This window comes from Scyliorhinus torazame, chromosome 1 (assembly GCF_047496885.1).
Source record: "Scyliorhinus torazame isolate Kashiwa2021f chromosome 1, sScyTor2.1, whole genome shotgun sequence".
NCBI lineage: Eukaryota > Metazoa > Chordata > Chondrichthyes > Carcharhiniformes > Scyliorhinidae > Scyliorhinus > Scyliorhinus torazame.
In genome coordinates this window covers 318,719,548-318,745,576 of record NC_092707.1, presented here as the reverse complement: position 1 = coordinate 318,745,576, position 26,029 = coordinate 318,719,548, and positions in this window count along the sequence as shown.

Genomic DNA, 26,029 nt, shown 5'->3' with positions numbered 1-26,029 from the left:
AAAGCTTAATCAAAAATAATTTGCATTATTAAAACTGAGTGGGTTTGGACAGGGTAAATAGAAAACGGCTTTTCCCTTTGGTTGAGGGGTCAATCACAAGTGGGCATCGTTCTAGAGTGAGGAGCAGGGGATTCGAAGGAAAAAGAAAATTCACTCAGAGGGTGGCGAGAATGTGAGATGCGTTGTCTGGGAGGTAATGGAGGCTGGAAACCTCACAACTTTTCAAAAGCACTTGGATGAGTACTTGAAACACAATCACATTCAAGGATAAGGGACAAGTGTTGGTACGTGGAAGCGCAAGATTTGGGGTAGTTATTGTTGGTTCAGACATGGGCGGCACGTAGCACAGTGGGTAGCACTGTTGCTTCACAGCTCCAGGAACCCAGGTTCGATTCCCGGCTTGGGTCATTGTCTGTGTGGAGTCTGCAAATTCGCCCTGTGTCTGCGTGGGTTTCCTCCAGGTGCTCCGGTTTCCTCCCACAAGTCCTGAAAGACATGCTTTTAGGTCATTTGGGCATTCTGAATTCGCCCTCCATGTACCCGAACAGTCGTTGGAATGTGGCAACTAGGGGCCTTTCACAGTAACTCCACTGTAGTGTTAATGTAAGCCTATTTGTGACAATAACGATTGTTAAAAAAAAAGACTCGATGGGCCGAAGGGCCTTTTCTGTGATGTACGACTCCATGACTCTGTGAGTATTGTGCTTGAAATAGATTTTAAATTAATGCAGACTACTGAGGGTGAATTGTAACTCCCAATAGTGGGTGGATTTGGGAAATAAAACTTTCAAAAATATATTACCCAACCCTAATCCACTCTGAACTCACTGACTTCCAGTTCTTTTTAAAAATAAATTTAGAGTACCCAATTCATTTTTTCCAATTAAGGGGCAATTTAGCGTGGCCAATTCACCTACCCTGCACATCTTTTGGTTGTGGGGATGAAACCCCATGCAGCCATGGGGAGAATGTGCAAACTCCACACAGACAGTGACCCAGAGCCGGGATCGAACCTGCGACCTCGGAGCCATGAGGCAGCAGTGCTAACCACTGTGCCACTGTGCTGACCCTAACTTCCAGTTCTCGGTGGGTCCAGGTGGCTTTACTATTCCCCTTTCAGTACATTAGTTGGTTTCTTTTAAGAAGGCTGCTTGCTTCCATTTTTTACAGTTTTATTTTTATTTTTAACTAAAGTCAGTTGGACTTGGGAAACCTGATCAGTAACAGGAGGCAAGAAAGGCCAGATCCATGTGATAAGTGTCTGAACTCACTGACTCTAGTTCTAGGTGGGTCCCGGTGTCTTTACAGCAAAGCTGGTGGCCCAGGAGGAGCAATAGTGTTGCTTCCAGACCCCAGCAAGGTTACCTCTGTACCCCAAAGTTTTTGCAACACTCCTGTTTCCCCCTCTGGTTAAGTAATGTCTTTCAACGAAGGATATCTGCCTTCCTTACCTAGCCTGACCTAAATGTGGCTCCATACCCATGTGACTGACTCTTAATAACCTCTGAAGTGGCCTGGCAAACCTCTACAAAGTCTGGAAGGAATGAAACCGGTTGAACCACACAGTATTGAACTCGGCACCGGAATTGATAATGACAAACCCAGTTCTGTCAACTGTGAAAAGTGCGCCTGACTAACATCAGGAGGTATCTGCCAAAATTGGGAGAGTGTCCCATCGATTAGACAAGAAACAGCCTGATATTGTCAGTACTCCAACTTAGCTCTGTTAATCTACTGTTCAATACCACTCCAGAATGGTCAGGCTCCATACGAACCTCTAATGGGAAGACTCAGTACTCCTCCATATTTAAAAATAAATAAATTTAGAGAACCCAATTATATATTTTTTTTCAAATTAAGGGGCAATTTAGCGTGGCCAATCCACCTAACCTGCACATCTTTGGGTTGTGGGGGTGAGACTCATGCAGACACGGGGAGAATGTGCAAACTCCACACGGACAGTGACCCAGGGCCAGGATTCGAACCCGGGTCCTCAGTGCCGCAGATCCAGTGATAACCACTGCGCCACATGCCGCCCATGTACTCTTTCATATTGAGCACCAATTGTAATAAGGCCTGAGGGTATCATGGGCACATAATGTACTTTGGGCAGGGAAGTTGAATGTCCATCACCAAGAGTGGCTTAGTGGCACCACTACTGACCGAGCTGGCGAAGTCCCAGAGGGCATAGCTGCCAGTCTGGATTTGAGGCAGGTGGTGAGGAAACCAACAAGAGTGAAAAACCCAGGAAAAGCTCAGGAGGCCCGAGAAGGTAAATTCGTTGACAAAAGTAAAGGCTGTAAAGTGGCTTACAGTTCCAAGGTATAAATTGGGACCACCATTTTTAGCTGGTTCCAGTCTGGGCCGGCGTTTATAAGTAAACTTCCACAGGCCCCAGCTGATGAGCCTCCGCTCACTAGCGGGGGAGCTCGTATTCCACGAGTCCCACAGGGAGATCAATTGGGTTATCCCTGTGGGTCTCGTGAGGGTTATTAAAAAATTACTTGACCTCATCCTCACTAATCTACCTATCACAGAAGCATCTGTCCATGACAGTATTGATAATAGTGGTCACTGCATAATTCTTGTAGGACAAAGTCCTATCTTCGCATGAGGATAGGTTCCATTGTACTATGTGGAACTAATACCATGCTGAATGGGATAGATTTTGATGAGATTTAGCAAGTCAAAACTGGGCAACCATGAGACCATCAGCAGCAGCAAAATTATTCTCAACCACAGTCTGTAACCTCACAGCCTGAGATACTACCATTATATCATTACCACCAAGCCAAGTGATCAACCTTTAGTTCAATGATGCATGGAGGAAGGGCAGCAGGAGTAGCACCAGGCATTACCGAAAATGAGATGTCAACCCGGTGAAAGCTACAGCAGAGGAGACTGCTTGAATGGCAAGAGGCGGCATGCATTAGAGAGAGCTAAGCAATTCCACAACCAACGGATTAGATCTAAGCTCTACAGTCCTGCCACATTCAGCTGTGAGCGGCGATGGACAATTAAACAACCAGCTGGAGAAGGAGGCTCCACAATGATGTGGGAGCCAGCATGTCAGTGCAAAAGAGAAGGGTTTGAAGCGTTTGCAACAATCTTCAGTCAGAAGTGCCAAGTGGATGATTCAGTCTCCTTCTGAGGCCCCCAGCATCACAGATGCCAATCTTCAGCCAATTCAATTCACTCCACGTGATATCAAGAAACGACTGGAAAAACTGGAAAGTACCAAGGCGATTCTGTTATAAACATTGTGGCGGAGACTCTCCGACCTGGCGCCAGGTCGGAGAATCCCCGGGGGGGGGCGTGAGAATCGTGCCCCGACGCCGGCTTCCCCATTCTCCGGTGCCGTTTTTTGGGTGCCCGCGGGATCGCCGCCTCGCTGGTCGGGGGCCGTTGACAGCGGACCCCCCAGCGATCCCCCGGGGCCCGATGGGCCGAGTGGCCGATGAGTTTTGCCGAGTCCCGCCAGTGTGGATTACTCAGCTACCACACGGCGGGACATGGAAGGTATGTGTGCGGGGGTCGTCCTGGAGGGGGGTGGCGGGGGGGTTCCAACCCCGGGGGGGGTCCCCAAGGTGGCCTGGCCTGCGATCGGGGCCTACCAATCGGCGGGTGGGCTGATTCCGTGGGGCCTTCTTTACTCCGCAGCGGGCCCCTGTAGGGCTCCGCCATATTGCCCAGGGGCCGACGCAGAGATGGGAACCCCCGCATATGCGCAGAAATACGCCGGCCATTCCGCCATGCGCGGAATCACGCGGGCCGTTCCGCGCTGGCTGGAGCTCCGGCACCAACCTAGTCCCCTAGAAAGGTGAAAATTCCTCACTTTCGGGGGCCATTGACGCCGGAGTCGTTCGCACCGGTTTTCACGCCAGCGTGGGGACATAGCCCCATTATTAGAGAATCCCGCCCTGTGTGTCTCAGCTTAGGTGAGGCACTGCTGGAGGCCAGTATTTGGTCATCTTTAACTTTCATTAAACATAGTTCTGACTCTCAGTCAGTATACTCTGCTGCTATGTGATCTTACACCGCTGATGATGCAGACTGTCTGTTTATATTAACCCTGAACATGACACCTCCCCTCAAGTCTCTGACTCCATTAAATACATAATTTACATTATCCATCCCACATTCTCCCCACCTCACCTCCACTCCAAAGTCTCTGCTTCTCTCCCAGAGGATGCACAGGATTTAAGTTCTCCATATTTTCGCGCAAACTCCATCAAGTTGTGTGTGATTCATCAGAGAATACCGGTTTGCTGTTCAGCTCATCTTCCTAATCTTCTGGTGACTGTCCATTTCATTGAAGGTTTTCTTCTTGTAGATTGGAGTGCATTTTGGTTTTCTCTTATTATTCCACTTTCAGTCTCCACAAAATAATATCACAAATGTAATGTTTTTCCAAAACCTGGCCTTTGCAATTTTGGTCACCAATCCATATTGACTCCCCTGCCTCGAGTTCTGGTAAATTATTCACTCTATTGTGTTGATTTTAGTTTCTGGTTTGAATGTGCAATATCCTCCTTCTCGCTTACTGCCTCTACATCTGTTACTTTGAGACATGGCATAAGCGTTTTCAGAAGAGCAGGAATTTGAGTCCGCCGTCGTCTTCCCATTAGAGGTTCGAATGGAACCATACCACTCTGGAGTGGTATGGAACAGTAGATTAACTGAGCTAAGTTGTTATTGTCCTTTTTCTCCTTTACTGCCTCCACCGTCCTTAAGCCTGATTTAGCCTCCCGATTAGATTGCAGGTATTTGGATGAAATTATTTCTGAATTTCTGTCCACATGGGCAGCATGGTAGCACAGTAGTTAGCACTGTTGCTTCACAGCACCAGGGACCCGGGCTCGATTCCCGGCTTCGGTCACTGTCTGTGCAGAGTCTGCACATTCTCCCCATGTCTGCCTGGGTTTCCTCAGGGTGTTCCGGTTTCCTCCCACAAGTCCTGAAAGACATGTTTGTTAGGTGAATTGGACATGCTGAATTCTCCCTCTGTGTACCCGTACAGGCGCCGGAGTGTGGCGACTAGGGGACTTTCACAATAACTTCATTGCGGGCAGCACGGTGGCGCAGTAGTTAGTGCTGCTGTCTCACGGCGCCAAGGTCACAGGTTTGATCCCGGCTCTGGGTCACTGTCCGTGTGGAGTTTGCACATTCTCCCCGTATTTGTGTGGGTTGTTTCGCCCCCACAACCCAAAAGATGTGCAGGGTAGGTGGATTGGCCACACTAAATGAAATGAAATGAAAATGAAATGAAAATCGCTTATTGTCACAAGAAGGCTTCAAATGAAGTTACTGTGCAAAGCCCCTAGTCGCCACATTCCGCCGCCTGTTCGGGGAGGCTGGCATGGGAATTGAACCTGCACTGCTGGCCTTATTCTGCTTTATAAGCCAGCTCTTTAGCCCACTGTGCTAAACCAGCCCCATAATTGCCCCTTAATTGGGAAAAAATAATTGGGTACTCTAAAAAAGATTTTTTAAATAACTTAACTGCAGTGTTAATGTATTTGTAACACTAATAAATATTATTATTAATCCTGTTCGAATTTTATAAGTTTCTATGAAATCCCCCCCCTGATTCTTCTAATCTCCAATGAATATAATCCTAACTGATTTAGTCTCTCCTCATATGACAGTCCCGCCACCCCAGGTATCAGCCTGGTAAACCTTTGCTGCACTCCCTCCATAGCAAGAATATCCTTCCTCAGGTAAGGACATCAAAGCTGCACACAATACTCCAGGTGTGGCCTCCCTGACAATTGGAGTAAAACATCTCTATTCCTATACTCAAATTCTCTCGCTATCAAGGCCAACATAACATTTGCCTTTTTTACTGCCTGCTGCACCTGCGCACTTACTTTCAGCGACTAATGCACAAGGACACCAAGGTCTCTCTGAGTACCCACCTCTCTCAATTTACACCCATTGAAATAATAATCTACCTTTCTATTTTTGCTACAAATGTGGATAGCCTCACATTTATCCACGTTATACTGCATCTGGCATGATATGCCCACTTATAATAAGCCTGTCCAAGTCTCCCTGAAGAATGTCTGCATCCTCCTCACAGCTCACCCTCCCATTCAACTTTATATCATCTGCAAATTTGGAAATACTACATTTTGTTCCTTCATCCAAATCATTAATATATAATGTGAACAATTGGGATGCTGGCACAGGTCCCTGCGGTACCCCACTAGTCACTGCCTGCCAATCGGAAAAAGACCCATTTATTCCAACTTTCTGCCAACCAGCTTTCTATCCCTCTGAAGACACGACCTGCAATCCTATGCGCTTTAACGTTACATAGTAATCTGCAATGTGAGACCCTGTGGAAAGCCTTCTGAAAGTCTAAATAAACCACACCCACTAGGTTTCCCTGGTCAACTCTACTAGTTACATCTTCAAAGAATTCCAATAGATTTGTCGAGCATGATTTCCCTTTCATAAATTCATGCTGACTTCATCTGATTATACCACTGCTTTCCAAATGCTGTGCCATACTTGTTTTATGTCTGTTGACCATGATTCCTGAGCTCCAGTAATTCTAATTAGATCCTGTAATTTCTCCCAAGAGGGGCACTTCATTGTCTTTTACATCTTTAATTTCATGAATGCCACTTTCTGATTTCATGAATGCCAGTTTCTGATTTGGCACCATTTTGCTGTGACATACAGCTTTAAAATGTCTTTTCCTCTTATTCCACATTTTTGGTGGGTCAATCTCCACACCAAAACAGCTTTTCCCATCACAGTTAGAACACTGAGTAATGGCAGCTACCACATCCTCTTTTCTCTTTCCCTGTCTTTGAACAGGTGCAGTTACTTCTGTACCTCTACAAACTGTATTATGCCAATCATTCTTCTGCACAAAATCTTCCTGCCACCTCAAATAAATACACAACTTTGCTTTCTCACTTCTGCCTGCCATGTTAACTGCACAGCCTTCATTAGCCATATAAATACTTTGGCTGCATGATCCAGATAGAGGCTAGGAATTCTGCGGCAAGTACCTCACCACCTGACTCCCCAAACTCTGCCCACCATCTACAAAACACAAGTTTGAGTGTGTTGGAATATTCTCCACTTACCTGGAGGAGTACAACTAACACTCAAGAAGCTTGACACTATCCAGGACAATCGCTTGATTGGCATCCCACCCAGCACCTTCCACCTCCACTTTCTCCACCACCAATGCACAGTGGCAGCAGTGTGTACCATCTACAGGATGCACTGCAGCAAATCACCAAGCTGCCTTTGACAGTACCTAACAAACACGTGACCTCTAGAAGGACAAGGGCAGTCATTGCCTGGGAACACCACCATCTGCAAGTTCCCCTCCAAGTGACTCACTATCCTGACTTGTAACTGCATCACTGCTCCTTAATTTCTGCTGCATCAAAATCGTGAAACTCCCTCACTAACAGCACATAGGAACATAGGAACTAAGAGCAGAAATGGGCAATTTAGCCCTTTGAGCCTGCTCCGTCATTCAATCAGATCATGGCTGATCTCTTCTTGGTCTCAAATTGACCTCCTTGCCTTTTCTCTTTAACCGTTATTTAGCAGATATGTATCTATCTCCTTCTTGAAACCATTTAACGATTCAGACTCCATCCCACTATGGGGCAGCGAGTTCCACAAATTCACCACCCTCTACGAAAGGTAGTGCCTCTTCATCTCCGTTTTAAATCTACTGCCTCTCAATCTATATCTGTGGCACCTCGTTCTAAGCGGCCCCACAAGGGGGAACGTTTGGTCTACATTTACTTTAACAATCCCTTTTAGAATTTTATATACCTAGATCAGAACCCCTCTCATCCTTCTAAACTCCAGCAAGTATAACCACAAACTATTCAATCTCTCCTAATACATCAACCCCTTCACGCCTGGAATCAATCTGGTGAACCTCCTCTGATCTGCCTCCAACGCCACCACATCCTTCCTCAAATATGGAGATCAAAACTGGACACAATACTCCAGATGTGGTCTCACCAACACTCTATTCAATTGCAACAATATTTCCCTATTTTTATACTCCAGTCCTTTTGCAATAATAATCACTTATTGTCACAAGTGTGCTTCAATGAAGTTACTGTGAAAATCCGCTAGTTGCCACATTCTTGCGCCTGTTCAGGGAGGCCGATACGGGAATTGAACCCTCACTGCTGCCTTAGTCTGCATTACAAGCCAGATATTTAGCCCAGTGTGCTAAACCAGCCCCTAACCAAGGAGAGGAACATGACGGATGTTGAGGCTAGGGATGGATGTTTAAATACTCGAGGTCAAGTCGGCATAAGAAGGGGGAAGTTTGGGGTATTCTAAAAGGCATTAAGGTGGACATGTCCCCAGGTCCGGATGGGATCTATCCCAGGTTACTGAGGGAAGTGAGGGACGAAATAGCTGGAGCCTTAACAGATATCTTTGCAGCATCCTTGAGCACGGGTGAGGTCCCGGCGGACTGGAGAATTGCTAATGTTGTCCCTTTGTTTAAGAAGGGTAGCAGGGATAATCCAGGGAATTATAGACCTGTGAGCTTGACGTCAGTGGTAGGCAAACTGTTGGAGAAGATACTGAGGGATAGGATCTAGGATCTATTCACATTTGGAAGAAAATAGACTTATCAGTGATAGGCAGCATGGTTTTGTGCAGGGAAGGTCATGTCTTACAAACCTAATAGATTTCTTTGAGGAAGTGACAAAGTTAATTGATGAGGGAAGGGCTGTAGATGTCATATACATGGACTTCAGTAAGGCATTTGATAAAGTGTCCCATGGCAGGTTGATGGAAAAAGTGAAGTCGTATGGGGTTCAGGGTCTATTAACTAGATGGATAAAGAACTGGCTGGGCAACAGGAGACAGAGAGTAGTGGTGGAAGGGAGTGTCTCAAAATGGAGAAAGGTGACTAGTGGTGTTCCACAGGGATCCGTGCTTGGACCACTGTTGTTTGTGATATATATAAATGATCTGGACAAAGGTATAGGTGGCCTGATTAGCAAGTTTGCAGATGATACTAAGATTGGTGGAGTTGCAGATAGTGAGGAGGACTGTCAGAGAATGCAGCAATATATAGATAGATTGGAGAGTTGGGCAGAGAAATGGCAGATGGAGTTCAATCCAGGCAAATGCGAGGTGATGCATTTTGGAAGCTATAATTCAAGAGCGGACTATACGGTCAATGGAAGAGTCCTGGGGAAAATTGATGTACAGAGAGATCTGGCAGTTCGTCCATTGTACCCTGAAGGTGGCAACGCAGGTCGATAGAGTGGTCAAGAAGGCATACAGCATGCTTGCCTTCATCGGACGGGGTTTTGAGTACAAGAATCGGCAGGTCATGTTACAGTTGTATAGGACTTTGGTTAGCCACATTTGGAATACTGCGTGCAGTTCTGGTCGCCACATTACCAGAAGGATGTGGATGCTTTAGAGAGGGTGCAGAGCAGGTTCACCAGGATGTTGCCTGGCATGGAGGGTGCTAGCTATGAAGAAAGGTTGAGTAGATTAGGATTGTTTTCGTTGGAAAGACGGAGGTTGAGGGGGGACCTGATTGAGGTCTACAAAATTACGAGAGGTTTGGACAGGGTGGATAGCAACAAGCTTTTTCCAAGAGTGGGGGTGTCAATTACAAGGGGTCACGATTTCAAGGTGAGAGGGGGAAAGTTTAAGGGAGATTTGCATGGAAAGTTTTTTACACAGAGGGTGGTAGGTGCCTGGAATGCTTTGCCAGCGGAGGTGGTAGAGGCAGGCACAATAGCATCATTTAAGATGCATCTAAACAGATATATGAATATGAACGGGCGGGGAACAGAGGGAAGTAGATCCTTGGAAAATAGAAGACAGGTTTAGATAAAGGATCTGGATTGGCGCAGGCTCGGAGGGCCTGTTCCTGTGCTGTAATTTTCTTTGTGTTGACCAGCTAAACCAGAACTGCAAATAAACGCAAACATTCCATTTGCCTTTTTTATTACATGCTGCACTTGCATACCGACTTTCTGCGTTTCATGAACAAAGACATCCAGATCCCTCTACCCAGACACATTTTAAATCTGCTTTGCACTTAGGTAACAATTTCCCTTTCTATTTTTTCAGCCAAAATGGATAACCTCACACTTATTCACATTAATCTCCATCTGCCAAATTTTGGTCCAATCTCCTAGCCTATCTATATCCGTCTGTAAAATCTGTATCGCCTCTTCACTGCCTGCTTTCCCACCTATTTTATTATCGTCCACAAATTTTGCTGTGTAACACTCTGTCCCTGCTTGCAGATCATTTATATAGATTGTAAACAGTTGAGGTCCGGAGAGTGACCCCTGAGGCACCCCACTACTTACAGTTTGCCAGCCAGAGAAGGTCCCATTTATCCCGACCCTCTGATTTCTGTCAGTCAGCCAATCCTCAATCCAATCTAGTACTCTACCCTGAAGCCCCTGCGATCTCACCTTCTGGATCTGCCTTTTATGCGTCACATTGTCAAGTGTCTTCTGGAAGTCTAGATATAACACATCCACAGTTTCCCCCTTACCTACCTTGCTGGTTACATCCTCAAAGAACTCAAGCAAGTTTGTCAAGCATGACTTACCTTTCATAAAACCACGCTGACAATGATGATTTGAGATTGAAGCACTGTGGGTGTACTTACACCACATGCACTACAGCGGTTTAAGAAGACGGCTCACCATCATCTTCTCAAGAGCAACTAGATATCGGCAATAAATGCTGGCCTAGTCAGCGATGCACACACCCCTGAATGAATAAATAAAAAAGGAAATCTAGAGTTTATGTCTGTAAAATAAATATATAGGTACTTTCACAACATGGCCACACAAGTTAATTGTCGACCAGCAAATCCTTCCAAGGTGCTAACAGCTGGCAGTAAGAGACTCCTTGTCAGCCACAATTGATGTGGCGTGGCGCCCCTCAAGCTATAAGCCCCTGGTGACAGACTCATGACCTGTTCCAGAAATAACTGGTCTGGAAATAGAAGAAAGTCTGCCCTGGGCACCACGAGGTGTGGGAAGAGAAATGGAATGGGAAAAAAACGTATAAAATAATAGAAATGGATTATTCTCATATAATGCAGGCTTTCTAGCATTTTCTTTGAGATGAACATATGTGCAATCTGCTTTATTTGGAGGAGCCTTAATTTGGGCTGTTTCAAAATACTTTAAATGTGAATATGCATGCACCATCAAACAGAGGTAGATGCCTCATCAGATTGATGTTTAATGTGGTGATTCAGTTGGATTTCTATTTCCACTGACAGCATTGCTGTAACTGAATGAAGGGGGAATATTTTCTTTTGGCAGTGTTGACATGCTTATCAGTCATGGATGAAAAAGATGTTGCTGTTCTCATCCCAAGGGAATAGTGGCATCTGTTTCTGATCCCTCCTGGTAAAGAAACTTTTTTTTTAAATGTAAAAAGGTATTGTAACATTGGAATGATGTTTACTGCTCCTCGGTGTTGAGGGAAGTATTTGCTTGGTGTGTGAAGTTAAGACTGGTCTAAAGTTCAAGCATGACTGACAAAAAGGCCCCTCTCAACGCACAATAAACAATGTCAGGATATCTGGCATAATCTATCATGTCTGAACTGCAATAGATATATTTTTAAAATAAGTAAGAATTTTGCTACATAAAATGAAATAAATTGTTAAACAGAACTACATTGGTTAAACATTGGCTAATCTTTCCAATTGAAATTGCTTGAATAAAGTTTGCCCTTATGCTCCATTGCTCTGGATATTAACTTGGAGACATGTTCCGTGCAGTGGGCAGGAGCTCTTCCGGGGTTGTGAAACCTGGAAGATTAGGATACCCAAATGTCCTGAAGTTTTTAATTAAAGGGTCTCTTTGTCTTTTTTTCAGTTGGTTTCTGTTGCTAGGCAGCCTGACAGGCCAGAGGCCTGTCGGATGGGAAGCCTGCAGCACAGTGACACAGACAAGGAGAGCAGTTAGGGCTTGTTGAGGGAAGTTACAGATTGTGTTAGTGAGGGTTCACTGGTGGTCAGGCATGGCGCAATAACACAGTGGCTAGAACTGCTGCCTCACAGCTCCAGGGACCCGGGTTCAATTCCTGCCTTGGGTTACTGTCTGCGTGGTGGTTGCACGTTCTCCTCCTGCCTGTGTTGGTTTCCTTTGGGTGCTCCAGTTTCTTCCCGCAGCCCAAAGAAGTGCAGGTTAGGTGGATTGGTCATGCTAAATTGCACCTTAGTGTCCAGGGATGTGCAGGTTGGATTATGGAGGAGAGGGCTGGGTGGGCGGGGGAGTGAGCCTGGGTGGGATGCTCTTTCAGAGGGGCAGTGCAGACCTGATGGGTTGAATGACCTCCTTCTGCACTGTAGAGATACTGTGATTCTGGGTGTCTGCTGATGGGAATTGCAGAGGGCCAGGTATTTACTGGGCAGCCTGTTGGGCCTGGAGGAAAAGCGTCTGCCCCTCCTGGATCACAGTCAGTGCTGTTAGGACACTTAGGCATTCAGCCCTTCTTGGCTTCATTCACCTGCTGAGTTTGAACGCTGCTGCACCATCAGATAAGCCACCTGCCAGTCCCTGTTGGATAAAGGCTAGATTTCTCTTTCCATTATGCCTTTGTTTGGATAGTTAGATGTCTTTGACACCAGCTTGGAAGACTGGAATTAGTATGCAGAGCAAATGCGCTACTTTTTCAAGGCCAACAATATCATGGAGAATGACCGCCAGGCAGTCATCTTGTTGACTGTCTATGACACAGATATATTCGGGGTGATATGAAGCCTTACCTAACCAGCGACGCCCGACATGCAAACGTTCAACAAACTAGTAACTGTATTGGGGCAGCACTTTAACTCAATTCCATCCATTATTGTACAGCGGTATTGTTTTAATAGCACGGAGCGAACCCGGGTGAGTCCATCACTGAGTATTTGTCACAGTTGCGAAAGATTGCAGAGTTTTGCGTGTATGGCACTGCCCTGCAGGGAATGCTGAGAGAGCATTTAGTATGCGCCGTTAACAATGCTGCCGCCCAAAATAAATTATTGGCTGAACCTTCCCCAATTCTACAATAAGCGATACAAATTGTGGCGTCCCGGGAAAGCAGAGTGTCCCGAGGAGAAACGGCCCCGGAATCCGCTGAGGGTGAGCTAGGTCAATGCGGGGCATGTGGCTGACAGCTACCAGGCAAGTTACTGCCGCTTTTGTCCAAACTGTCTGAATTTAGTGTGGAGGATGGTATACTGCTGTGGGGTACGTGCGTAGTCATTCCTGACAAAGGCTAGGAATTGATATTGAAGGACCTCCAAAATGGGCATCCACACGCCCCGCATTGACCTAGCTCACCCTCAGCGGATTCCGGGGAGGTTTCTCGTCGGGACACTCAGCGTTCAGCCAATGGGTCAGACCTTGAAAGCGCATAGTCTAGGACAAGGTAGCCATTTGGGGAGGGGTGTCTCTACAAGGTGTTTACTTCCATGCCTGGCCCGCCCCAAGGCTTCCATGCCAGGAGGGGGCCCGGAGGGGGCCCGCCCCAAGGCGTTTGCTTCCATGCTTTGTATTTCCTGTACCGCTGGCTCTGCGCAAAGATGCGCCACAACCAGAACTGCAAGTGCGTTGCCCCATTCGCTGTCGACCACCTCGACGTTTTGTACCAGGTGATTTGGTGTACATTCAAATCTTAGCAGATGGTGCCCAGTGAGTCTCCGAGATTATCCTCCACCAGAATGGGTCGGTTTCCTATCAAGTCCAAGGTCAGATCATGCGAAAGCAGCTTGATCATATTCGGCCCAGGCGACCAATTTTTCAACATCTTCCTTGTGAATGCAATATCTTTATCCAACCACCTCTGATGCCTATACGCCCATGAGGCACGATCACTTTGGCTGTAAACGACGTTGAATTCAAACTGAGGCTTTATTTGTATCTGAAGTGTGGCCTCCGACAGCAGCTGACGAAATGGCTGCTAGCTGAAGACCACACATATTTATAACCCGGCTCCTGGGAGGAGCTAGCATGCAGGGGCCCAGGTGAACCTGTAGTGCAGGTTCTACCGTACAACCCTTAATATAGGAACACAGTGGTAACACCACAGTCCATAAACGGACCTCAAAGGAAACCAATCACTATTTGTTGATGTACTCTTTGTCAATGTACTGTGTCGATTATTATTTTGTCTACTAGGTGGGCAGCACAGTAGCATAGTGGTTAGCACAGTTGCTTCACAGCTCCAGGGTCCCAGGTTCGATTCCTGGCTGGGTCACTGTCTGTGCGGAGTCTGCACAGTCTCCCCATGTCTGTGTGGGTTTCCTGTAGCTGCTTCGGTTTCCTCCCACAGTCTAAAGATGTGCAGGTTAGGTGGATTGGCCATGATAAAATTGCCCTTAGTGTCCAAAAAGGTTAAGTGGGGGTTACTGAGTTACGGGGATAGGGTAGATGCATGGGCTTGAGCAGGGTGCACTTTGTAAGGGCCAGTGCAGACAAGATGGGCCGAATGGCCTCCTTCTGCACTGTAAATTCTATGATCTATGATGTATGTACAGTGTACATTCCCTTGGCCGCAACAAAATAATTTTCATTGTACTTCGGTACATGTGACAATAAAAATCAATCAATCAATCAGTGATCAAGATGCTGAGATAACTGAGGTTCTGAACATCGATTCAGCGATGGAAACTCAAGCATCAGAAATCACCAATGGGGAGTCAGTGGTTCAGCAGCCATCAGCAGAGCATCTTCCACAACGTTCAAAGCTGAGGCAGCATTCGCCTTCCAGATTCACACCGCCTGATCGGCACGTCGGGTGTGTGACATCTGACCTGGCACAAAGAGAGTCCGATGTGCTCCCTCCCCACAGACGTCAGGATTCTTTGGTCTTTACATGGGAGGGATGTTATAATCCAAGTATCTTACGGGGTGGGAACAATTAACTTCTCCGTGAACCTTGCAGAATATGAACTCCCTTTTAAAGGGGGCGGGGGACGTCTGAGCAATGTATAGTTGGATGATATATAAAGCCGGCCGGTTAGTCACCAGCAAGGTCAGACCCAGGTGGGATCTACCATGTGATGTACATAATAGTTATTGCAAATAAAGTTTCTTTGAACTACTCAGTGTGGACTCCTTCGTGACCTTATAAAAATTTGGTATATACTGCCAGAGCGAGAATTCAACTTGCGCTGTGACAAGCTCACTTGTCATGAGGTTACAACTCAACAAGAAACTAGCAGACAGGTCATTGTCTTCTGTCTGCTAACGTGCTTCGATTGGCAGCTCCCTTTGTTGCCTGAATACCAGTGATGGCGATGACATATAAACTGTTATTTTTCACGCACAGTGTTCTTTGAGTTAAACGTTTGCAAATGTGAGTCAGTTTACAAAGTATATCAATGCATACGTCTCAAGATTTTTTTAACTTAGCATTAGTACGTGTTTCAAAATCTAAATTTAAAGAACATAATTTGAATGCGGTGTTGAACAATATCGTTTGTGTTCAGTATGAAAATGGGTGCAAAAATCACTGTGTTAATCATAGAATCCCTATAGTGCAGAAGGAGGCCATTCAGTCCATCTAGTCTGCACTGACGACTGAAAAAGCATCCGACCGAGACACATGCCCCCCACCCCATCCCTGTAACTCCACCTAACCTTTGGACACTAAGGGGCAATTTAGCATGGCCAATCCATCTAACCTGCACAACTTTGGACTGTGGGAAGAAGTCCCAAGAGGAAATCCACGCAGACATGGGGAGAATGTGGCAACTCCACGCAGATAGTCACCCAAGGTCGAATTGAACCCAGGTCCTTGGCACTGTAATGCAGCAGTGCTAACCACTGTACCACTATGCAGCCCGAGAAGACTCCACTTTTATGGGGATTATCCTGACAGAAAAGGAAAATGTAAAACATCAGCGGCATAATGACAAACAAGTCTTAGCAATGCTCAGTTGTAGCCTTGTCTCACTGTTTGTGAGGAAAATGCTAGGAAATTCTCTATTGCTAAAGCTGGATTTCTTAATAAATGAAGAGAAAATCACGTAACGGTATCATTCCTTGCTTAACCCCTATTGGGTTGTTACAATGGGATGATGTTATTAAATATGTCAGGAGTGCATGTGAGTAATTGGGTTGGAAAGGGCAACAAACCCTGCTGGATTTTCCGACCTTTCATTTTAAGGGATGGAAAGTCCTGTGGGAATTGCTGACGTCCACACAAAGCTCACCGTCAGGAACATGAATTTCTAACACCTAAGCTGCAGGAGAAATAAAGACCATGTAGATATTAGAAAGGTAAAACTCACTTGATAAGAATTTCTTTGATCACTGTGTGCAGCAACATTGCAAGTGTGTCCTTGAAGTTTTCCCCGCTCAGAATTCAGCAAAATCATGAATACATTCTTTTAGAACCTATCTATGATCATGCTACAAGGAGGAAGACTTTACAAACACATTTTGCATGTCAGCAAACATGGCGATCAAACAACGTCTTCTCCCTATTAAGTTAGATTAGGGATTTCCACAAAAGCCATAATGGAAAAAGGGCGCTTTGCTCTTGATAATTAACTTTTCCCCATCGCCATTCTGACAGCTAAAGTGATCCAGACTGTTCCACGAACTGTGAGGTAAAAATTCATCTCAGACGGTGACACAAAATGGGAGATATCTGATCAGCTGCCCCTTATAAATAGTATCTAATAGTTAATTCCATTGACCAAATACAACCGATTATCAGGCACTGCGCACAAAGGTTGGTCAATTTGATATTGCCTATGTTGTGTCGCCAGCCCAGTTGAATTTCTACTTCTGCATCTTCCCATGAAGCAAGCTCACAATAGTGCAACACAATCATAGTACATGGGACAGAAGGGTGGAAGCCAAGGGCTACTGGTCCCATCTTTAGTCCTTGGCTTCAGAGAAAGAAAGGTGAAAAGCAGGAATGAATTTCGGAAAGAAAAGTGGCAAGTAATTTACTGAGGTGTAAGTCATTCATGGTGAACCATCCTAGATTTGCTGTTCATTTGTTTTGACTTTGTGTGCTCTTGTTTTGTTTATTGAATATTCTGAAGCAAGTTGTGATAAACCAGTCACTGAACAATAAATGTTTACTGCTCTTTTCGGTGAAGAATAAACCCAGCTGAAATATCTTCCTTTTAAAATTATCTGGACTAAAAATTCGAAGAGTGAATTTGACTCAAATTTCTGCAAAATCCTGAAGTGCAAATCCTGATACAAGCACACACAGGCAACGTTTTAATGAAACTGACCTGTTTTTGTCATGTACTGGTTTTAAATCACGATGAAGAAAAGACTGCTTCAGTGCTATTTTATATGAACCCTCCTGTCAGAAAGTGTGCAGTAATGGCGAGAAAGGCACTAGGATGCAGCCTTATAAAGGTTTGCAATTTGTTTCATTTTTGTGAAACACCTACTAAAAAATAAACAGTTTAGTTTCCTGTCGGAAATTTGTTCTGGAGGTTTGTGAGTCCAAGGATCTTCCTGTTGAAACCTGGTTTCTCTTGTGCATTTTCTTTATTTTCTATTATTCTTTGCTTTTATAATTTGTGTGTCTGGACAGTTGCAGGGGATTATGCCTTTCAGACGGACTGCACTTCTAATTTTAAAAACAAACGGAACACCCTTGGCAGATGGGCTATTTTGTCTGAATTCAGGAATCCGTCGCCCCCCCCTCCCCCCCCCCCCCACCTCGGCTGCACACCCCCACACCCCACATGAGATGTGCTGCTTGGTTTGGTCCAGAAATGCCACATCTTGATGGACTTGGCTGGCAGACAATCAGCTACTTTAAATTCCTGGGATTTAACAGATCATCAATGCTGATTGGTGCTCATCGTTCTGGAATTTCCCTTGCTGTGTGACTCTGTGTGTATGTTTCAGTTTTGATTTGAACTCAAAGCTGAACAGAACTCTTTTAAATGTCTCTCCCAGAAAGAGTAGAACTCTCTCTCTAATATCTTGGCTGGGGCTCACTCCAGGTAAACTGATCAGCCAGTGTTTATCTCTCTATCATGTTGCTGAATGTTTAAAGCCTGAAGAGAGAGCTGGCGGGTGGAACTTTCCAGATTTCTCTCCCTGTAAGGTCACCAGATCACACTAAGACCTCAGGGATGCTGCTGCTCTGATACTCTGTTTATCTGAGACAAGCTGTTGGTCAGTCTGCTGAAGCTGGCAACATAAATAATAAATTAAAGAGACCTGAAGTGCATCTTCCATGTGGAGGCCTAGGTTAACACAAGTGAAAGTGACTCCCTAGAAGGGATCCCACAGTCTGAGAGTCCAACCTGAATGTTCTAGCCAAAAGATCCAAAGCAACTGGTTGTTTCAGCACTCCGAGTCCTGGGAAGATAGCCGGCTACAACAATCTCAATATCAGCAACGAGGACACTTATCTCTTTTTCTTCCATTTTAATCCCTATCATTTTACCCCTTTCCCTTTGCATTGTACGTGTGCCTGTCTTGTCTGTGTTGGGTAGAGGGTGGGACAGTAAGGGATGGGGGTGAAGTAATAGACTAGCTGTCCGATATTCTATGATAATCATCACTTGTCTTATCTCTATTGATGTTACATGTGAACACTTGTTTGTGTTTTACTCACAAATCTAGTGATGTAAGTCATTGGAGCAGTGAAGGGTGAAAGATCTCAGAAACTATAAACAAATTATTGGTTAATTTACTTATCTTGTGACTCCAGGGCCTGTGGGGCTGGAGTTGACCGCTCACTAGCGCAGTGTGTCGTAACATGAGAAAGCATAAAGATATTTGAGCTTACCTTGGGAACACTGTGTGAATAAAAAGATAGATAGATACATAATATTTAGAGTGCAGAAGGAGGCCGTTCGGCCCATCGATACTGCACCAGCCCTTAGAAAGAGCACCCGACTTAAGCCCACACCTCCACTCTATCCCCGTAACCCATTAACCCCGCCTAACCATTTTGGACACTAAGGGCAATTTAGAATGGCCAGTCCACCTAACCTGCACATCTTTGGACTGTGGGAGGAAACCGGAGCACCCGGAATGAATGACTTGAAATATAATTCTTCACTTTTCTTTTTAAAAAGCAATTACTAACAATAAAATGCGAATTTACTTATAAAAAAGGTGACTATCCTAACCAATCTCCCTGCTGTCATGCTGTGGCAGTGTTGTCTTCCATCCTACAATGGTTTCAATAGTGCTAATCCTGAAATGGCTTTGTTCCCGTCATACCCAATTATACAATTAAAAATGTGGGTAACTTCTTGGACTGCGGTTTCCAATCTGATGCAGTTGGCTTCACCTCGGTCACGCTGGGAACTCCTACACCCACCACATAGACACATCCATGAGCCTAAGCTGCTTTTCCCATTTCTGGATAATTTGCTCAATTCTAACTGGAGGCCAGGCCTCTGGCAAGAAACCTGGATGTTAAACCAGCCTGAAAAAGCTTACATTCTGTGCATGATTCGTGTGCCTCAATGTTTCAACAGCTTGTGCAAAGCAGCATTAAACCAAAAGGTCCAGGTGAATACTGATCATAAAAAACACTCATGAATGCTCCCTCGCGGCCTGGTGGAGCAAGAGTTGATCCTGACAGGACCACTGTTCCCTGGGAGATCCAGCTCCCCACCTCTATTTCTGTCCATGGATTCACAATCTCAAATGATGCATAAGAGAATTCAATGCCCTCTCCTGACGACAAGGAGCTTTCTTTCATCCGACAACGTTTCCCTGCAGTGTGCAGCCAGAGTACATATCTCCTTTAAGATATTCTGTCTGTGTCTCAATGGTATCAAAGATGCCCAAATTTCCACCCTCCACAGCCCACCTCCAAAAAGGCATACAGCCGGGGCAGCACGTGGCACAGTGATTAACACTGCTGCCTACGGCGCTGAGGACCCAGGTTCGAATCTCAGCCCTGGGTCATTATCCGTTTGCACATTCTCCCTGCGGCTGCATGGGTTTCACCCCCACAACCCAAAGATGTGCAGGTTTGGTGGATTGGCCACGCTAAATTGCCCTTTGAAATGAAAATGAAATGAAAATCGCTTATTGTCACAAGTAGGCTTCAAGTGAAGTTACTGTGAAAAGCCCATAATTGGAAAAAAAGAATTGGGTACTCTAAATTCAATTAAAAAGAAGGCATACAGCCATCAGCACGGGTAGCAGTGACTGCAAGTCTACCCCATCATAATGAGATGCCAGCACCAATTTCACCTTTCCCCTGCACCTATATGAAGAGATATATGTGGCACAACCGAGTGTTGAGGCTATTTTCTGTGCGCAAGCAATTTCTGAATGGGTCGACACACCGACTAGAATACTTCCAAAACATGCTGGGTAATAGAAACGAGCTACCAATCACAGTGTACTCATGTGCACGGCATTGTCCCACACTGTGCAATCATCAACAAACCTTGAGTTCTACAACTACACTGAACCCCCCTGCACCCCCGCAACATCCCCCTCCACAATGAATCTGTAACACAACTAACATCTCACAGAGATGTTCAGATGGGATTCGTGCAACGTTTTTCATTCTGATAACTAAGACAAGTGACAGGTGGGAAAGTGGTTGTGGTTCCCACTGGGCAGCAGAGCTGGTGAACACAACCAATCTTCTGCTTTTCAGCTCATTAATAATGCATCAGCGAGGAGCTCAGTCAGCCTTGTGACAGGGAGGGCAGGAAATCCCACACCTGTCCCACAGTTAGCTTATGGGTTCGGAGGATCTGGTGCCATATTTAGTGGGTAGCCAAACAACATTCGCTCTCTGTAGCCCAGGAGATCCACACTATTCAATAGAGTCCTTTTAGCCACAGCTCATAGAACTGGTTGTAAGTTACGCAAGTTATAAGCTGGCAGATGTGAGCAGCCACATCTCAGGACATACCTCCGGCATTGCCTTTTCCTCGCCTCTCAATAAGACCACAGACTGCGATAGGTCTATGGTTGGGCCAATGCTCACCGTTACAGTGAACTCTGTTCATCAGCCTCTTTTAAAGGCCCTGCTGTCTGTTGCTGCTCAGGTCCTTGGTCCTGTGCCAGTCAGCGATGAGCTTTTCTTCTCCTCATCTGGATAAAAGCCATCAGCAAGGCAGGGTTGCCTGCAGCCTGCATCATCGATGCCTCCATGGATCCGTAAATTTTTTGAAGTGATAAATTTAGTGAGTATGTCCTTTCCAGGTATCCCTCCAGCTCAAAGCCAGCAGGCTAATGCTAAGCCCTTGTAGACATGGCATCCTCACCCATCCCTTCCCAGAGAAGACATCCTGGAGGACCAGAGATGTGTGTTTTGCCCATTTAGCCATGAATGTTTATGGAGATATTGCATTTGACCAGGGTGCTGAAAGCCATGTGTAAGGTACCCCGCAGCACCTCCCACCCGCCCCCCCCCCCCGCCCCCCCTACTCCCCGACACTATCCCACTTGCCTCCACTGTCCTCAAGACTCCATAGAGACCATTGCCTTGGCAGGATTGAAAGACTGACCACATGACCGCTTGTCAGCCAAAATGCCTGCAGGACATTGACTCATCTTAAGGGTGGCACGGTAGCATAGTGGTTAGCACTGCTGCTTCACAGCGCCAGGGTCCCGGGTTCAATTCCCATCTAGGTCACTGTGTGTAAGGAGTCTGCACGTTCCCCCCGTGTCTGTGTGGGCTTCCTCCGGATGCTCCAGTTTCCTCCAACAGGTCCTGAAAGATGTACTTGTAAAGTGAATTGGACATTATGAATTTTCCCTCAGTGTACTGGAACAGGCGCCGGAGTGTGGCGACTAGAGGATTTTCACAGTAACCTCACTGCATTGTTAATCATGATGTGGAGATGCCGGCGTTGGACTGGGGTGAGCATAGTACGAAGTCTTACAACACCAGGTTAAAGTCCAACAGGTTTGTTTTGATGTCACTAGCTAGTGACATCGAAGCAAACCTGTTGGACTTTAACCTGGTGTTATAAAACTTCTTACTGTATATTGTTAATGTAAGCCTACTTGTCACACTAATAAAGATCATCATTATTAGCAGTTTACGCAGTTCTGCTTGTAGGGTGGGTTTCAACCCTGTGAACCAGTCCTCCCGAGAGAATTGAAACCTTGATGTGCACTTACTCTTCAGAGAATTGAAGGTACGTTGTTTTGAGATTGTAACTCTATTGGGATGGGAAGGATTCCTCCAAGTACATCTTCTTCTACTTGTTCTCCCTCTTACTGCAGCTATTTTTGCTCTTTCCTCTTTCCTTCAGCTCCAATCCTCCTCCACCTCCAAGATTTGGATTCTAAAGTGGATCCCCATGAATAAACAATTGCAATGTCTGAGGCCCCTTCATATTTCTGAACCTACAGTAGCCAACACAAGCAATTTCAAACCTTTATAGTCAAAGGTTACATAAGCTACTGCATTTAAAACTGGAACTTGATGATCTATATATTTTTTTTAAAATATTTTTGCCATTTTCAGTTTTATATACAATTTCATTATTGTACAGTCCATCGGATTTTCTTGTACCTATGTACAATTTGTTACCATCTGTCTCGTTGCGCCATCCTCCTTCCCCCCCTCCGCACACCCTCCCTCCCCGCCTCCCCTCCCCAGCCCCCCCTTGATACCCTCCCTGTTTGCTTGGGGGGGGGGTGCTCTCCCTCTACTTTGGCTCTCCCCCTTCCCCCCTTCTTTCCTGTGAGTTTCCACCGTGTCCACCTTGTGGGGTGGGGGTGGGGGACAGCAGAGAACTCCTTTAAATGTGTGAAGGGTCACCCCAGTACTTGGCAGTCAGAGCAGGCAGTGGCCATTGTCACGTGCTGAGTTTGGAAAGCGGTGACGACGTTGTGCCGACAACTTGAGCTGGATTTGAATGTATTCTTTAGGCTTCTGTCTGCTTCAGCTGACGGGTGAGGTCAACAGGATTAATGTTTCTTGGAATGTCTGAATTTAGGAAAATCAGTGGCGGGTGAACAGGAGGAACAGGTACCCGCGATCGGGTCTGACGCTGGGGTGCGCACCTCCGGCGATCAGAGTATCGGCGGCAGTCACGTGCGCGCGGTCGACGCGGCGCCGATCAGGGGCCGTTGAAAGAGGCCGGCCAAGTTCCGGTCGGCGTGGTTCACATGTGGTTCCACCTGGCAGAAGCTTGGCAAACGCGGCTGCGGTGGCCGTCTTGGTGGGGAGGTGGGGGGATCAGTCTCCGGGGGGACCTCCATGATGGCCAGGCCCACGATCGGGGGCCACCGATCGGCATGCGCCCGCGATTTGTGGGGGCCTACCTTCTTCCGCGCCGGCTCGCTGTATGGGTCCAACATGTTGCGCGGGACCGGCGCGGAAGCGGCCGCCGCAAGCATGCGCAGACCCACGGCCGATGTGCAGGGCCGCGTATCAGCAGCCGGAGCTGCGTGGAGCACTCCGGCACCCTGCTGGCCCCCTGTGGGCCACAGAATCACTAGGCCAAGAGGCCCGTTGACGCCAGCATGAAACACTCCGGTGTTTACGCCAGTGTCAACACTTAGCCGCCGTTTTGAAGAATCCCCGCCAAGGTGTTTTAATTTCCAGGTGCCACTGTTCCACTTATGAGCTCAAACCAGTTGGTGAAGAGATTAATATCTCCCCTTCCAACCTAAATTTAGCAGTTGAGAACCGGAGAACGTATTGAATATCGTGGCTGGAAATCCAATGGGTAGGGACTCAGCAAAGAAGGTTCTCATTCAATATTTAGTTCCCAACCAGAAATCGCTGAGGAATTGTGAAAAATTCCAGCCCTTGTTTGAAATCCTTTGACGGACTGGTGTGTGGTCTTCATGTGTAGCCTGAGATATGAATCTAGGCTTGAGATACTTGGTTGGTTTATGTCACCAAGCCACTTTCTCATCAGAAAGCAAGCGCAGTATGATCTTGATGTTCACTCACCTTGAAGCAAGATGGGTTTTTAGTTACTGCATTCGGCCTGGCATCATCAAACCTTTTCTGTTAACCATTCTGCTTTCAGGTTCGCTGGTGCGCATCATTTCTCTCACTTCTCCCAGCAAACAAACACCATGTTCTCTTTTTTGATCTTGAATGGTTTATCTCTGAATCAATGGTCTGCATATGATTTTAATTTCCCTTTCTGTCTCTTGATCTGTTTTGCAAACAGCTGTGTTTAGCTGTCGGGTCAAGAGGTGAAACAAGCTTGATTTCCCTTCTCAGAATAGAGAGAAGCACTGCTGAGGTAGGATCAGATGGTGTTGAGCAAGTTCACAACATGTGTTTTAATATTTGACCCTCCAGGTTATCCAGTGTTGGATGAGTGACTTCCATGTACCATTCTCTTCTTTACATTAGAAGTGGAGAGTCACGCTGTGTAGACGTACCAACTCCCTTTTCTCAACACCAGTTCACCCATTTCACCCATTTATGAGGGTTTTGGGATAAGAGAATCAGATTTGTTCACATCAGCTAATGGAGGGAGTGTGAAGCTGATGTACGAAACTACTCTTTATGGTGATAGAAATTGAAATGGAAATAGCTTGCATCCACAAGTTCACCGAGGGTCAATACAGTGTATTTCTTTCTATTATTTGTGACAAGGTAATGAACAATATGTTCAACCCTACTTTTATTGAAAAGCAGGCCAGCTGAAACTAATGGCGGACTGGTTCAGCCAACGTAAACTTATTACAAGAATGCATCATGACTCTTTGTGAATTATTATGATTTACTTATTTTCTGCAGATTTAAAAGGGGCACAAAAAATAAAAGGGATCTCTTGCACTTGTCATGGATCTGCCCAGCAACAGGTCTGCCCAGCAACAGGTAGAAATCTGCCTAGTAACAGCAGTAACAAAATGTAATAAGGCATGATTGGATGTGATCTGCCCAGCAACAGGTGTCATGGGCCTGCCAATGAACAGGACACATCTGCCTAGCAACAGCAGTAACCAGTATTCAAATGGTAGAAAGAGATGCAATTTTAAACGTAACAAGATGCCAGTGACTGCACAACTGATGTATAGTTGCCAACACCCCCAAAAGCAGAGAGGCAGTTTACATCTAACAGCCTGTGAGGCCAGTCCCCAAACACCCAGGAGTCTAGCCAAGCATCTAAGTCTTTCAGAAACCTTCGTAAAGGCTGTTTCAATAACTTAATTGCACCAGGAAAGGGTGTTTCCTAGACTGGACTATCCACACTGCATTGTGTGGTAACATAAACTGGATTTGATTTATAGTTATTTTATTTGGATGTTATTTGAAGAAAGTGAAAATCTTAAAGAATTCAGGGATCATAGATATAGTCGTGAATCATATACTTAATTGTCCGAGAGCATTGTAGTCCTGTACATGTATATTTGTCTCTTCTCTAGTTTATTAAAGTAATTTAGAATTGTTATACGATGCCTGGACTGGTTATTCTCACAGGGATTTCACTTGCCTCGTCACACCATTCCAAAAACAAAGCTTTACACCCCCTCACACCGATGTTCCAAGTTGGATTACCCTCACAGATAACATTGGCATGGTTCATGATACTATACACATATGGTGCGCACGGTGACTGTAGCAAATGACAAAATAACATGTGAAAAGCTCAAAGTCGAGGTAGTGGGACTTTCTATGGTAGAACATGAGCAGAAGAATGACAGTAAATGGACAACTATGAGAATTGTGGAGCGAGTTATTGAGGTGTCAAGTCCTCCATGACTTGTCAAATGATGACAACTGCTGAACATGTATAAACATGGAGTGAATATTTTTACTACTATTAAATATTGTAAGATTCAGATCTGTTTTAACATCTTAGGCAGGAATGTTACAGGCCTTTTTGGACTAGGCGAAGTGGGGGGGGAGGTCATAAAATTGGGACAGAAGTTGTCAGACCAAGTCCAACATTCACACGCATTGTCCCATTTTCCGGATGGCATGACTGGAAAGTAATCAAGGAAACCAATTGACCAACTGAAGGCAATGTTACAGGGGTTTTGAATTTTACTGACAGTGTAAGGGGAGCCACGGGTGTGCAGTGCCTCCGTCAGTAAAAAGAGGAGGCAAGCAGAGAAAAAAAGCAGTTTAGCATGCC